Source organism: Lissotriton helveticus, chromosome 3_1 (assembly GCF_964261635.1).
Source record: "Lissotriton helveticus chromosome 3_1, aLisHel1.1, whole genome shotgun sequence".
Lineage (NCBI taxonomy): Eukaryota > Metazoa > Chordata > Amphibia > Caudata > Salamandridae > Lissotriton > Lissotriton helveticus.
Genome location: NC_136061.1, coordinates 2,128,707,931 through 2,128,721,560, shown reverse-complemented (window position 1 = coordinate 2,128,721,560; position 13,630 = coordinate 2,128,707,931).

The following is a 13,630-nucleotide window of genomic DNA, read 5'->3' as shown; positions in this document are numbered from 1 at the left end:
AAAGTGACAGTGAAAGAAGGTGCAGTGTACCCAAACATTCAACAATATAAAATGAGCCCAGAAATAAAAGCAGGTGTTGCAGAAAAAATAAAGCGATTGGTTGAGCAAAGCATTTTACAAGAAATAATGAGCAGTCCATGTAATTTACCGATAATTGGCATAAAGAAACCGGGCGGGAAATATAGGGTCGTACAAGACCTTCGCAAAATTAACAAAATTGTCGTCCCATATTGTCCAGTTGTGCCAAATCCTTCAGTGATTCTGTATCAGATACCGTTGGTAGCCGGATGGTTCACAGTAATTGGTTTATGCCATGCATTTTTCTCCATACCATTACATCCAGATAGCAAATACCTTTTCTCATTCAAATTCGATAGCCATGTCTACGTTTAGAACTGTGTCCCTCAGGGGTACACAGAGAGTCCATCGATTTTCAATCAGATATTGAAAAAATGTCTTGAATCTCTGGTTTTGCCCGGACAGTCTGTCCTGGTGCAATATATAGACAACCTATTGGTGGCGTCTAAGACTCAAAATGACTGCGTTGTTGATACCATTGCATTGCTGAATCATTTGGCAGAAGGAGGGCATAAAGTGTCACCTGAGAAGTTGCAATTCTGCACCACATCGGTAAAGTATTTGGGGTGCCAGATCAAAAGAGGTGTCAAAAGAGTTACCTCTGAAAGAATCAAAATAATCAGAAACATGAATTTACCTCAGACACAGAAAGAAATCAGAATGTTTCTTAGAGTTGTAGGTTACTGCAGGCAGTGGATTGTGGGATTTGCAGTCCTATCTTAACCGCTGATACAGATGACAACGAAAAGAGCAAAAGACCCAGTAGTGTGGGATGAAGAAAGCATGACTGCCTTTTTGATGCTGCAAGACTGTCTCTGCTCAGCTCCAGTCTTAGGGATGCTTGATTATTCAAAACAATTTGCATTAGTCTGTAATGCGCACAACAATTCTGCATTGTCTGTTCTGACCCAAACTCATAGTTTAATGAGAAGTCCTGTGGCAAAGAAGAAGAAGAAAAGAAGAAAATAAATCATCAATATACAATTGGACAAGAAGTAAATAAATAAAACAAAGATCACGTTGTCCTGAATGAATCTGTTTAAAAAGATGTGGACTTTTAAAAGTCCACATCTTTTTAAACAGATTCATTCAGGACAACGTGATCTTTGTTTAATTAACAAGATCTGCTGCTATATATCTCGAAAGAGTGCTTCAAGAACCACCTCCACTTGTGGGGTCCCACAGGGATCCTCACTTTCCCCTTTGCTTTTCAATTTGTATCTGCGCTTCCTCCTTCACCTCCTAAAACAATTCAATGTCACAATCTTGAATTATGCTGACGATTTACAGCTAATTTTCCCTCTGAATACTCCTGATTCAGTCGCCCACTTTCACCAAACTATGCTTATGATACAACGCTGGATGAGCTTAAACCACCTCAAGCTCAACCCGGGTAAAACCGAGTTAATTCTTCCCGGGGACAGCAGTATCAGCTGGGGCCCTCATTATTGGCCTTTGAGCCTTGGTCCTGCCCCAGTCCCTGCTTCTTCAGTGAAGAGCTTGGGTGTTACACTTGCATCGGATCTTTCATTAAAAGCTCAAGTCGGAGCAGTTGTTTCTGCTAGTTTTTACCAGATTAGGAAAATAAAAAAGATTGCACAATTTCTGACATACTCAGCCCTTATCCAGGTCACCATCGCACTGGTACTCTCCAGGCTGGACTTTTCTAATAGTCTGTACCTGGGCCTTCCATCTGGCCTTTTAAAAAGACTCCAACTAGTGCAGAACCAGGCAGCCAGACTTGTTCTTAAACAACCTAGGCGGTGTTCCATCAGGCCTGGCCTAGAACAATTACACTGGCTGCCTGTATCTCAAAGAATCATGTTTAAGTCCGGCTGTATCATATACAAGAGTCTACAAAACATAGGGCCTCAGTTCATCAATCAGTTGGTCTCCAAATACAAGCCCATTCGCAATCTTAGATCCATCAATAAAGACTTGCTGGTTGTTCCCTCTTACAGGAGAAAGTGTCAGGGCGGCAGCTGTTTCCATTACTTAGCTGCTGTCCTATGGAACTCCCTACCACTTTCCCTTTGGCTCAGCCCAGACTTTCTAACTTTTAGACGTTCTTATAAAACTTGGCTGTTCAGACAGGCTTATTTTCAGTAAGTTGTTGTGTTAGGTTCCTACTTCAACAGCGCCATGAAGCCCACGGGCGTACGTGCGCTTTACAAAAAAACCCTAACATAACATAACATAACATAACAGAGTGGATCACAACACAACTGGATTTTAAGAACAATTTATTTACTTCTTGTCCAATTGTATATTGATGATTTATTTTCTTCTTTTCTTCTTCTTCTTTGAAGATATGATTAATGTACCCTAAATGATGAAAGCTTTACATAAAGTGTAATTTCTTTGAATCTACTCCCAGTGTAGCACTTTCTTTTCCTATGAGTAATTACCATTATGCCAATAAATGTAGTGGCAAAATAGATTTACAACAGGTTATGATTTAATCAAATTGATTTAAATTATAAAGGTTTAAATTGATCAAATACCTGGGATTTATGCATCAATAAATTCCCTTGCTGGCAAATTTCCAAAACAGACCAACTAGCCCAGCATTGTGCCAAACATAAGATGGCAATAAATAAGAAAATCGATGCACGTGGAAACAGATGCCAACTTATGTTGCTTGAAAGAGTGAAAACATGGGAAGAAGTGAGAGATTTGCAAAATGAGGCAGAAATGAAGAAAAAGGAAGAGTGGGAGAAAATAGGATGTCAAAGAAGGGCTGAGGATGGTGTTATTGTTTACCTTGATGGGAGACCTGGGTTACCAGATTGTGTGCTTGCTCCTATGGCTCGAATGTATCATGGAAGCTCACATATAGGTAGAGAAGCGATGATTAGACAGTTCAGACAGAGTTGGTTCAATGCGAGGGTCAGGAATGTAGCAGAGAGCCTTTGCCAGAGTTGTATAACATGCCAAACAATGAATCCTGGTAAGAGAACTGTAGTGTTGCCAGGAAATATTGGAAAGGCAGAAGGTCCCTTCATATGACTCCAGATTGATTTCATCCAATTACCACCTTGCCGAGGACTGAAGTAGATCCTAGTCATTGTCTGCCTGTTTTCAAAATGGGTGGAAGCCTACCCTACACGCAGAAATGATAATATCACTGTAGCTAAGTTACTACTGAGGGAACTCATACCACTTTTCGGTTTTCCAGTAACGATTGAATCAGACCGGGGGTCTCATTCTAATAATATAATAATTTGTCTGATCTGTGAAGCATTCCAAATTGAGCAAAAACTGCAATTGCATACCGCCCAGAGGCTGATGGAGTTGTAGAACAACTGAATTGCACAATCAAGTCACGATTGGGAACGATGTATGAATCTACCTGATTGCAGTGGCCTGATGTTTTACCTCTTGTTCTGAGGGGACTCAGAAGCATTCCAGACAGAAACACAGGCTTGAGTCCCCATGAAATACTCATGGGAAGAGCAATGAGGCAGGCATGGGGACCAGGACACAAGCTGATAAATATATCTGATGATTTAGTGCTCGAGTACTGCAAATAACTGGCTGACCAAGTGCGTTCTATCTCTCACCAGGTTGGGGAAGACGCTGTCGCCAGACAATCAACTCCAGCACATGACCTGAATCCAGGTGACTGGGTAGTGATAAAGGAACATACTCGAGAATCTTGCCTAGCACCAAGGTGGGGAGAGCCACATCAAGTGACATTGGTTACTACCACAGCTGTAAAGTGCAGGGGAATTCCAAACTGGATCCACGCAAGTCACACCAAGAGGGTGACCGAACATGATGAAATAGAGGCTGAAACTTGCGCAGCTGAGGGGTCTCAAGAACTTGATGCCGAAATAGTTGATGAGGAACAACCGAGCACCAGTCAGGATGAATGGATTCCAGTAGTCAACATACCTGCAGACTATGTGAGAACCAGAAGTCAAACCTATCTAGATAGACAGAGTGATAGTGAGGATGAGTCAGGAATAGAAGAATGTACTCAGATTACAGAAATCCAAGTCAAAAGTAATTCTGAGGAGGACCAGATAAGGAAAGATCGGTGTAGTCACACACTTGAAAAGTCAGCCAGTACTCCAGAGTTGGAGGCAGCAAAGATAGGTATTAGGGCAAAAGCTCAGGCAGAAGACAATCAAGAAATCCAAAGACCTGAGCAGGACCAGATAGGAGTAGAATAAGGTGTTCAGGAAGAAGAAGGCCAACAAAGTCAAAGTCAAAGTCAAATACGGCAAACTCCTGAACAAGGCCAGATTAGTATCCAGGGAGAAGAAATATAAATAAGACCTGGATAAAGTCAGATAGAGAGGAATTCAGAAGTTGACAGAGAACAAGTAGTAACAGCCTTATATTCCATTTGCATTTGCATCATTTGTCTTCTTCATTATCCATTTTCACTCAAATTTTTACGCTAATCCTCTTTGGTTAACCTCATGTTTTAAATCCTTTTTCAGCATTTTCTCGTGCAAGGGAATGCTAATTTTCAAAGTTTCGTATGTCTTGGTGGGCCCTCAGAACCTCTCATCCCAAAGACACGACTGAAGCATAATTCATTCATAGCAGTTTATTGATTTCCAATGCATTTCGAACCTTGTTGGTTCTTCATCAGGGATCAAACTGCAAATAACAAATAAAACATGTCTTACAAACACATCTTAAAAAACCATCATGCTTATGTTACGTTTTCTGTCATTTACCCTCCATGTTTACGTCTGATTTCCACTTGTCTGCAACTCAATCAGTTATTAAGTTACCCGCCCTTTCCTGTGCCTTTAAACTACTCGCCTCTGTGTTCTCGCTCGTTGTTTTCCCCTTTGCTTTAAACATCCGTGGGTCAACCTCCCTTACACCCCAATCTCACCCTGCTACGCTTATGCATTTCACCGCCTTCTGTTAACCTCGAACGTCTCCGCTCACTACTTCACTGCAACGTGCCTATTCGTCTCTATATACTCCCTTTCCCATGCACTCCTGTCTATTCTTTCCCTTTTGTGGCCGCTCATACCTGCCAACTGGAGAACGTCCTCCATTCTTCAAAACTGCAAAAAGCTCACTGATTATTGAAACTCCCACCTGTCTTAAATAAACCGTAAAAATTTGAGTGAAAATGGATAATGAAGAAGACAAATGATGCAAATGCAAATGGAATATAAGGCTGTTGCTTCTGGAGTGGGGCTAAAAAAGAGCCCCACAGATATGGTGTTTATGTTCGACACGTGTAGTGTGGGCTGGCACGAAAAGCAGTGAGCACGCCGCTTAAGTTGAAAATATGGATTACTTAAAAAGTGGGAATAAGGAAGAAACATTGGTGGAAAGAAAAACGGAGTGCAACCCGAGTTTATGTGTAGAGAACAAGTAGTGCCACAACTGAACGAAAATAAAAGAGCATTTGAAGAAAGTCAAAGCACAGTGCCAGCTAAAAGACTCAGAAAAGGAGATAAGTGGCCTGGTTTTGTCAAAAGACTGAAATTTCGCCTTAAAACAATAAATGAAGAACCAGAGCAAGTACATGAAATATTAAGCCAAGCTGGACAATCCACAGAGCAACAAAGAAGGAGGAGTCCACGTTTGAATAGACTAAATAACAAGTTCAGAGGACATGAATGGACGTATGTCACACTTGAAGATTTAAAAAATCTAGAATTGAGTGATGACGAACTGATTGTTGATCAGACTGACGAAGAAGTGAGACCAACTTGAGAAAGAAACACAGGTTAAAAGTCTGTGAAAAGTTACAAAGAGGGGATAAAATCGTCTTAAGTCAGAAATGGCTGATTATAATGTTAATGGAAGACAGAAAAGTAATTGTCTAAAGACATGTTGTAGAATATGCACATGTAGTTTAGTAAAAGTAGTTATAGTATGGTTTGGAGTGACGTTAGCTATACCTTACCTAATAAGCAAAGTAATGCAGAATAATACTAATTTACCTGAGCAAAGTAGGTTCACCTAAGACAATAGATACACATACACATGAGAAAGCAGTTAGTCTTAAGCAACCTGGAGTAGATTTAGAAGCACCAGATGAGGGAGACTTACAATATAGAAGAGCTAGACATAGAACTCATTTAAATGTATTTGCAAATTTGTTAGTACATTATGTAGAAGCTATGGAAATCAGTGACTGCTACGTGTGCATGAAGTTGCCCACATCAGTAGCTGAAGGGGTCACTTACCATCACTTACCACTGACCAATGGTATTTCATGTAGCACTTTAGCTAGTCTGTTTTATAGAACTGGAAAATTACAGTATTATTATTCTAATTTTGATGTAGTCTTTTCTGAAGTTCCTTTACGTAGAAATTTAAATTGTATTTCTAGTACTAGAGACTCTACACACCTTATGGGAGATTATTTTCTAACAATGGGATCAATAGATATAGCCAAGGCTCACAAATATAATCTAACATGTACATTACAGGAGAAAGAAAAGATGTTTTTAGATTTAGTCGAGAAAAGGAAACAGGATTTCCATAGAAAAGCCACTGATCATAAACGAAGGATTCCTAAATGGGCTGAAAATAAAGAGTTTACCTCTAATGGCAAGACTCAAGCTGCTATGTTGCTGGATTACGAAAAGAAAGGCAAACTCTGTCTCCATAGAGAGAAAACAGATTATTATAATAATATATTCATTGGTTCCAGTGAATGTGAACACAATTTCAAAGTTATTGGGGGTTGGGGTTTCAAAGATGGAACTGAACCAGTATTCACTGGAATTTATTACATTTGTGGGAACAAGGCCTATTTTAAATTGTCTGATCATTGGTACAGGAGTTGCTATTTTGGAATAGTATTCCCAAAAGTGTACCACGTAGAGAACATCACTGGAAGCAAGGAAGAAACTAATGGACGAACTCGTAGTAAAAGAGCATCATTTGCTGAAAAAGTAGGTGACATATTTAGTGCAATAATATATAATACCTTCAGTGGGAATAGTTCTGAACACTCAAAGAATTTGCAAATTGTCTACAGAGGTGGATCACTTATCGACTGACACTGCTAGTGAATTTTTGATGATCAATACCAAATTAGTTGCGGTAAGATCAATGGTTTTATAAAATTGACTTGCTCTTGACATATTACTGGCAAAAGAGGGCGGAGTCTGTAGAATGCTGAAGACGCAACATTGTTGCACTTACATTCCAGATGAAAACATGACAATTAAAAGGTATGCGAGAAATATTACCAATTTGAGAGAAGAATTGAAACCACTGGAGGTTGACAGTGCATGGAAGAGACTAATTAGTAGTCTCTCCTCAATAGGTAGTTGGTTCACTAACGTAGGAAAGAGTTTTGTAGGTAAAATACTGATGCCAAAGGTGTGAGTAGCACTACTGATTTTAGGGATAATAATTTGTTGCAAATGTAGCAAACATAAAAAAACATATAAAGTAAATCAGAAAGGAAAGAAAAGAAACTTCTGTGAAATTGAGCTTGAAGAATTTAATGGGGATTTGTACAAGAAGATGAAAAACTTCCACATGAATAATGGGGAAAAGCCTAAAAGAGTGTTTGAAGAAATAGAAATGAGTAAATGTTGAAAAGTTGGCATTTGTTACTGTAATTTGTGATGATATAAAATATCACCAAAGAGGGGATTGATGGAGCAAGGTTTCGCAAGTAAAGCGACTTGATTGGACTCAATCCTCTCAAAATAATAAGTAATATGTTAACCAACACGACATTTCTAGTAAGCTGGGGAAACTTACATATGCGCTTTTACTAACCATAACTCGAGTGTCTTAAAATGGCCGCCGCAACGAGGGAAATTTTCTGCACATGCGTCTGTCATACTCACGTGACGTGACGTACTTACTGCTTGGTGGGAAAACTTTGCTTCTGAGCACTAGAACTAAAGATGGCTGCTCTATGTTCTCATTTGCTAAAAGCTTGTATTGCTGCTTTTACTAAGTTGTTCATTCTGCATAATCCCTAAATGCTGTAGTTAAAATAAAGTAATGGGAATAGAGTAGAGATAAGTGGTATACAGTGCATTCATTTATAAAAGTTTCTAAAACTGTTTCTCTTTGACCTTGCTATTGGCTCCTGTTCTGAACAATCAAGTATATTGATGTTCCATCTTGGGTCCTGAAACTGGGCATGCGACAAATTCACCCAAGCCATGGCATTGAATTCCTGCCAACTCCCGACTTGCTAGAAGATGTTCCTGGGAACTCGACCTCTTGAACCTCCAAGAGGATGTCAAATTTACATTTTATTTACTATTGGCACACTCATTGCCGGGTGGAATAAAAGTGCATGGGAAAATAAAATATTGGGCGGGAACATTAATCTGAATATTGAAGAGCATAGCCTCATAACTGGTATGGTGTGATGACCTCTCCTCATCTTTTGACCAATAAAATTGAGGGAATACACACATTTGCAACATTGGAGGGTGGTACACTGCCCTGGAAAATGGTATAACTAACGTAGGCCTAGCTAGTTAGATTGTCCGACTTGTCCGAATAGCTGACCTGTCACTGACCCAACGCATTCAATTGGCGATCGAGAACAGAAGTGCTGGCGGAGCACTCTGTCAGAAGATTTGCGAGCAGAGGTGCTGGCGGAGCACTCTGTCAGAAGATTCCATAACCTAATCGGGGTTCTGGGAAGGAGTTTGATAACCCAATCAGGGTTCCAGAGGGAGAAGATTCGATAACCCAATTGGGGTCCGACTGTTAGCTGCAGAGAGGGGTGTGACGCTGGTGTTGTATTTTAGCTGTGGGCACCGGTCTTGACCTGCGGTGGTCCTGTCCTGATCCAATTTGGTCCGTACTTATCCTGATTCTGCTCTGCACCTGTTCTCACCTGTTGGCACCTGCACTATCGGGGGTCCTGTCCTTTATCCCAGACCGTGGCTAGGGTTGGTCTTCACACCATTCTAGGTAAATATAAAGGTTGCGTGGGTATTTTATTGTGCTGTTTCCTTCTTCTTACCCTTCCTGTGTTTCAATGCTTAAAGAACGTTTCATGATACTTTCTCATCATCTTGCTTTGCTTTTATTCTTATTTGTTTGAGCTCTGATTAATTTAGTATGGACTCTGACATTCAAAGAAATTATTTAGATAAAGCGTTTAAATCTTTCCCGAGTCTGTGGTTATTTTATGAGTGCAAATGTTTATTTACTACCTATTTTCTTGCTAACTCCCTTGATTCCTTAGGACTTTAGGTACCAGTGACAAGGATTGGTAAATCAAGATATAGCTCCTAAAAGGTTCAAATTAATCACTGGTTAAGCATAGGTTTTCCTGTTCAAAGTGTATATGTGTTTATGGGCCCAGGTGAGTATGGTAAAATCGTAGGCAGGTGAACCCGCACTCTATCACTATTACACTGGCATAAGGTTCGCATGATGACATGGGTAGAACAGGTTACGCCACTGCAATGTATTCTGTTTCAGATCACAGTTAAATACCACATCACAGCTGTGACCTTCTTCAGCCAGCAGTGCTTTGCACGTTGAGTCTTCTAAGTACATCTATAAGTAAACAGGAAACCAAAAGTCTGGAAATTGATAGTAATGTTGGTTGAAAACCCAGGGTTGACTGAAGCTGCCACACATGTAATGCTGACACTTGGCAGCCATACTTCATCAGGACAGGTATTTAGTAACTGCGGTCATAGAATAAAGAGATAATTGTTTATAAGAAAGGCCCTATTTTCATAGGAAGTAAGTGAATTTAAACACACTTTTTTCCATGTGGCTCAAGTGTTCAGACATCAGCTGCCATGCAAACCCTACCTTTCCAACACCTGCAGCCTGCCGTGACGGTACAGCAGCTGTTTAAAATGAAAAAAATGCAGTGGTCTTAACCCTTAATGCCAGCCCTTTCCTGGTGAGCGTGGCACCCGATCTCGGCACGACCTAAAATTATGTGCATGGCTCTCCTCTGGACAGGCATGCCCAGGGAGACTGCAATGGGGGTTGGGTGCTGCTCTCCCCAGGGAAAGGCCAGCTTTAAGGAAGCGTGCTTTCTCTATAAAATATTAATAGGCAGCAAAAGCACATAGCTGGGAAAGATGTAGCTCAGCTGTAGTTGCGCTGATTTCAAATTAAAAGAGAGCAGTGCAGTCGCCATTATTGTATGGAGCTGCCAAGAAAACAAGAGTACTAGCTAACACCACTATGAACCCGATTAAACCACCAAGGGTAAAGAGAAGATGCGGTATGTACTTCAAACACGCTTACACTTTTTATTTTATTTTAAAACATGAGTGCTGATACGGCTGTGCTTGGCGTTGTCCTGCCGCAGGTGCTTGGGGTCTTTAGGTGCTAGGGTGAGCGCCAGATAAAAAGTCCAGCAGGGGGACAAGCGCGACCTGCCGCTCTGATAAATAAAGCCTACAATTGTTTAAGCAAAGAGTCCCTTAACATGACATACCAACAGCTGCAGCACAATGAAACTGTAGTTGGTCGGTGCTGCTTCCGATAAAAACAGAAGTGATGCATGGGACCAGCTACCAATAGGGAGGCCGGAAATCGTAAATAAGCCAATTGCAAGCAGCAGGCAAGCAGCAGGCGGGATTACGCTAGCTATACGGATTACTAGATCTCTCGAAGAGACAGAGCATGCACGTTGCCTATGCGAGACCTAAAAAACTGAGAGGCATATTTAGAAAGAAGTTAGCCTTCTTGACTTAAGGCAGCGTTCCGCCACTTCTGAAACGCAGGTCTGCACTGTATTGACAATACAGTGTAGCCATGCGTTTCCCCCTACGCTGGCACTAATTTCAGCTGCCTAGCGCCTACCCAAGCACCATAGTGCAAGGGTGCTTGTGTTGTGGGAAAGACTGTTTATGTACAGGAAGGTGTCTCTTTCTGCACATTAACAATCTGAAATGGTGCTTTGCAAATTATATGTGTGCTGCTTTGTGCAGTACACATAAAGGTTGCAACTCCACATTTTTAAAATGATTGTATATGTGCCGAAAGGGACAACTTCCTGCACATAAACAATCATGCATGGTGTTTTGCTGTTTTTATGTGTGCGGCACAATGCATCACACATAAAAAAAGCAAAAACAAAGAGAAAAAAGCATTTCTCCTCATTGCGCCCTGTTAAGACCATGTTTTTTCTGGTTGTACATTTGGCACTGTCCCATATTTACGCCACTCTTGTAAATATGGGGAAGCATCTTAATCAATGTGTGTTGCAGCGGAACACCCACCGCAACACCCACTGCCCACCCCTTTCACGCTAAGTATAGCATGAAAGGGTGCCTTATTTACAAGGCTGTGTTAAGCCACGTTAAGTGGCTAAACGTTGCCTTGTAAATAATGCAAAGCCTGTATCGCCACCAAACCATCAAAAAAGTGATGTTCTAGTAGCGATAGGGGCTTGTAAGTATGCCCCTGGATGTACTATGAGCCTCATTTCTAGAGACTGGCAACGATAAAGCACTGCATAAATTTGTGGTGCACCCAATCTGTTGATGATGATGGTGACACTGGTGGAGCCTGTGCCTGCTCTGCCAGCTTAAACCTTTGTCCTGATGGCCCATCTACCTCTGGAGACTTTTGTGAAAGTAATATTCACCAGACCGATTTACATGTTGACCATCCCTTGTTTTCCCTACCCAGAACAGTCAGGCAAAGCAAAATCAATTGTAAAGCATAGTATTCCTGGGTAGGATTGACATCCATGGCAGTCACTTGCAGAAAGAAATCTTCCCACACATCACAGCCGCTGTCTTTTTGTTTTCAAGAAACATTTATTTAAATGATATTCTTGAAAACAAAACAAAAAATTTCCACAACCATAACTCATGGCACTCACTCAGAACATATGCAAAATAAACAATTGGTGGACGGAATGCTTGGCAATGCAAACATTAATCTCCAATCACAAGGATCTGTGTCTAATCCATCATTCTTTTGCTCACCACACCACCCCAGTTTGGACCCAGCCATATGCAAATCAGTCTTGACCCGGTTCCTTGTGGGAACAGTCCAGCCCGAACTGCCAAGCCTCGTCTTCCCTGGACCGGAAACAAGTATTCTGGGACCGGTTTCAGGGCATCACCCTTCATCAACCAGGCTAGCTTGAATCCAGTGTTGTAGTGAGCATGGGATGCACGTATGGGCATACCCTTTCCATTAAGGGCGAAATATGCAAAAGAAATAATGGATGGACAGGGGAGAATGTTTGCGTTGTCAGCATTCTGTCCATCATTTGTTTGCTGTAACACTTATAGCCCTAAGTGGGATGGGTATGCCCAGACGTGGGTCCCTTGCTCACTGTGCCACTGGATTCAAGGTAGCCTGGCTAAAGAAGGGTGACATACCCTGAAGCCGGTCCGAGGATGCTTTTTTTACGGTCCAGGGAGGACCTGTCCTGGCAGTTCGGTCAGGACTGTTCCCATGGGGCACAGGGTCATGACTGGTTTGCATATGGCTGGATCCAAACTGGGGTGGCGTAGGGGGCAAAAAAGAATGGATTTAACCCAGATCTTTTGACTGGGGGAGGATGTTTGCATTGTCAGTATTCTGTCCATCATTTTTTTGCTGTAACACTTTTTGCCCTAAGTGCGATGGGTATGCCCAGACGTGGGTTCCTTGCTCACTGTGCCATTGGATTCAAGCTAGCCTGGCTGAAGAAGGGAAACATACCCTGAAACCAGTCCCAGAATGCTTGTTTCCGGTCTAGGGAGGACCAGGGCTGGCAGTTTGGTCTGGACTGTTCCCAAGGGTCACAGGGTCAAGACTGATTTGCATATGGCTGTGTCCAAACTGGGGTGGCATAGTGAGCAACAGAACAGTGGATTTAACCCAGATCTTTTGACTGGGGGAGACTGTTTGCATTGTCAGCATTCCGTCCATCATTTGTTTGCTCTAACACTTTTTGCCCTAAGTGGGATGGGTATGCCCAGACGTAGGCCCATTGCTCACTGTGCCACTGGATACAAGCTAGCCTGGCTGAAGAAGAGTGACATACCCTGAAACTGGTCCCAGGATGCTTATTTCTGGTCCAGGGAGGACCTGGCCTGGCAGTTCGATGTGGACTATTCCCATGGGGCACAGGGTCAAGACTGATTTGCATATGGCTAGGTCCAAACTGGGGTGGCGTTGTAGGCAAAAGAACAATGGATTTAACCCAGATCTTTTGACTGGGGGAGAATGTTTGCATTGTCAGCATTCCGTCCATCATTTGTTTGCTGTAACACTTTTCGCCGTAAGTGGGATAGGTATGCCCAGACGTGGGTCCCTTACTCACTGTGCCATTGGATTCAAGCTAGCCTGGCTGAAGAAGGGTGACATACACTAAAACCAGTCCCAGAATGCTTGTTTCCAGTCCAGGGAGGACCTGGGCTGGCAGTTCGGTCTGGACTGTTCCCATGGGGCACAGGGTCAAGACTGTTTTGCATATGGCTGGGTCCAAACTGAGGTGGCTTAGTGGGCAGAAGAACATGGGATGGGTATGCCCAGAGGTGGGTCCCTTGCTCACTGTGCCACTGGATTCAAGATATCCTGGCTGAAGAAGGGTGACATACCCTGAAACCAGTCCCAGGATGCTTGTTTCCAGTCCAGGGAGGACCAGGGCTGGCAG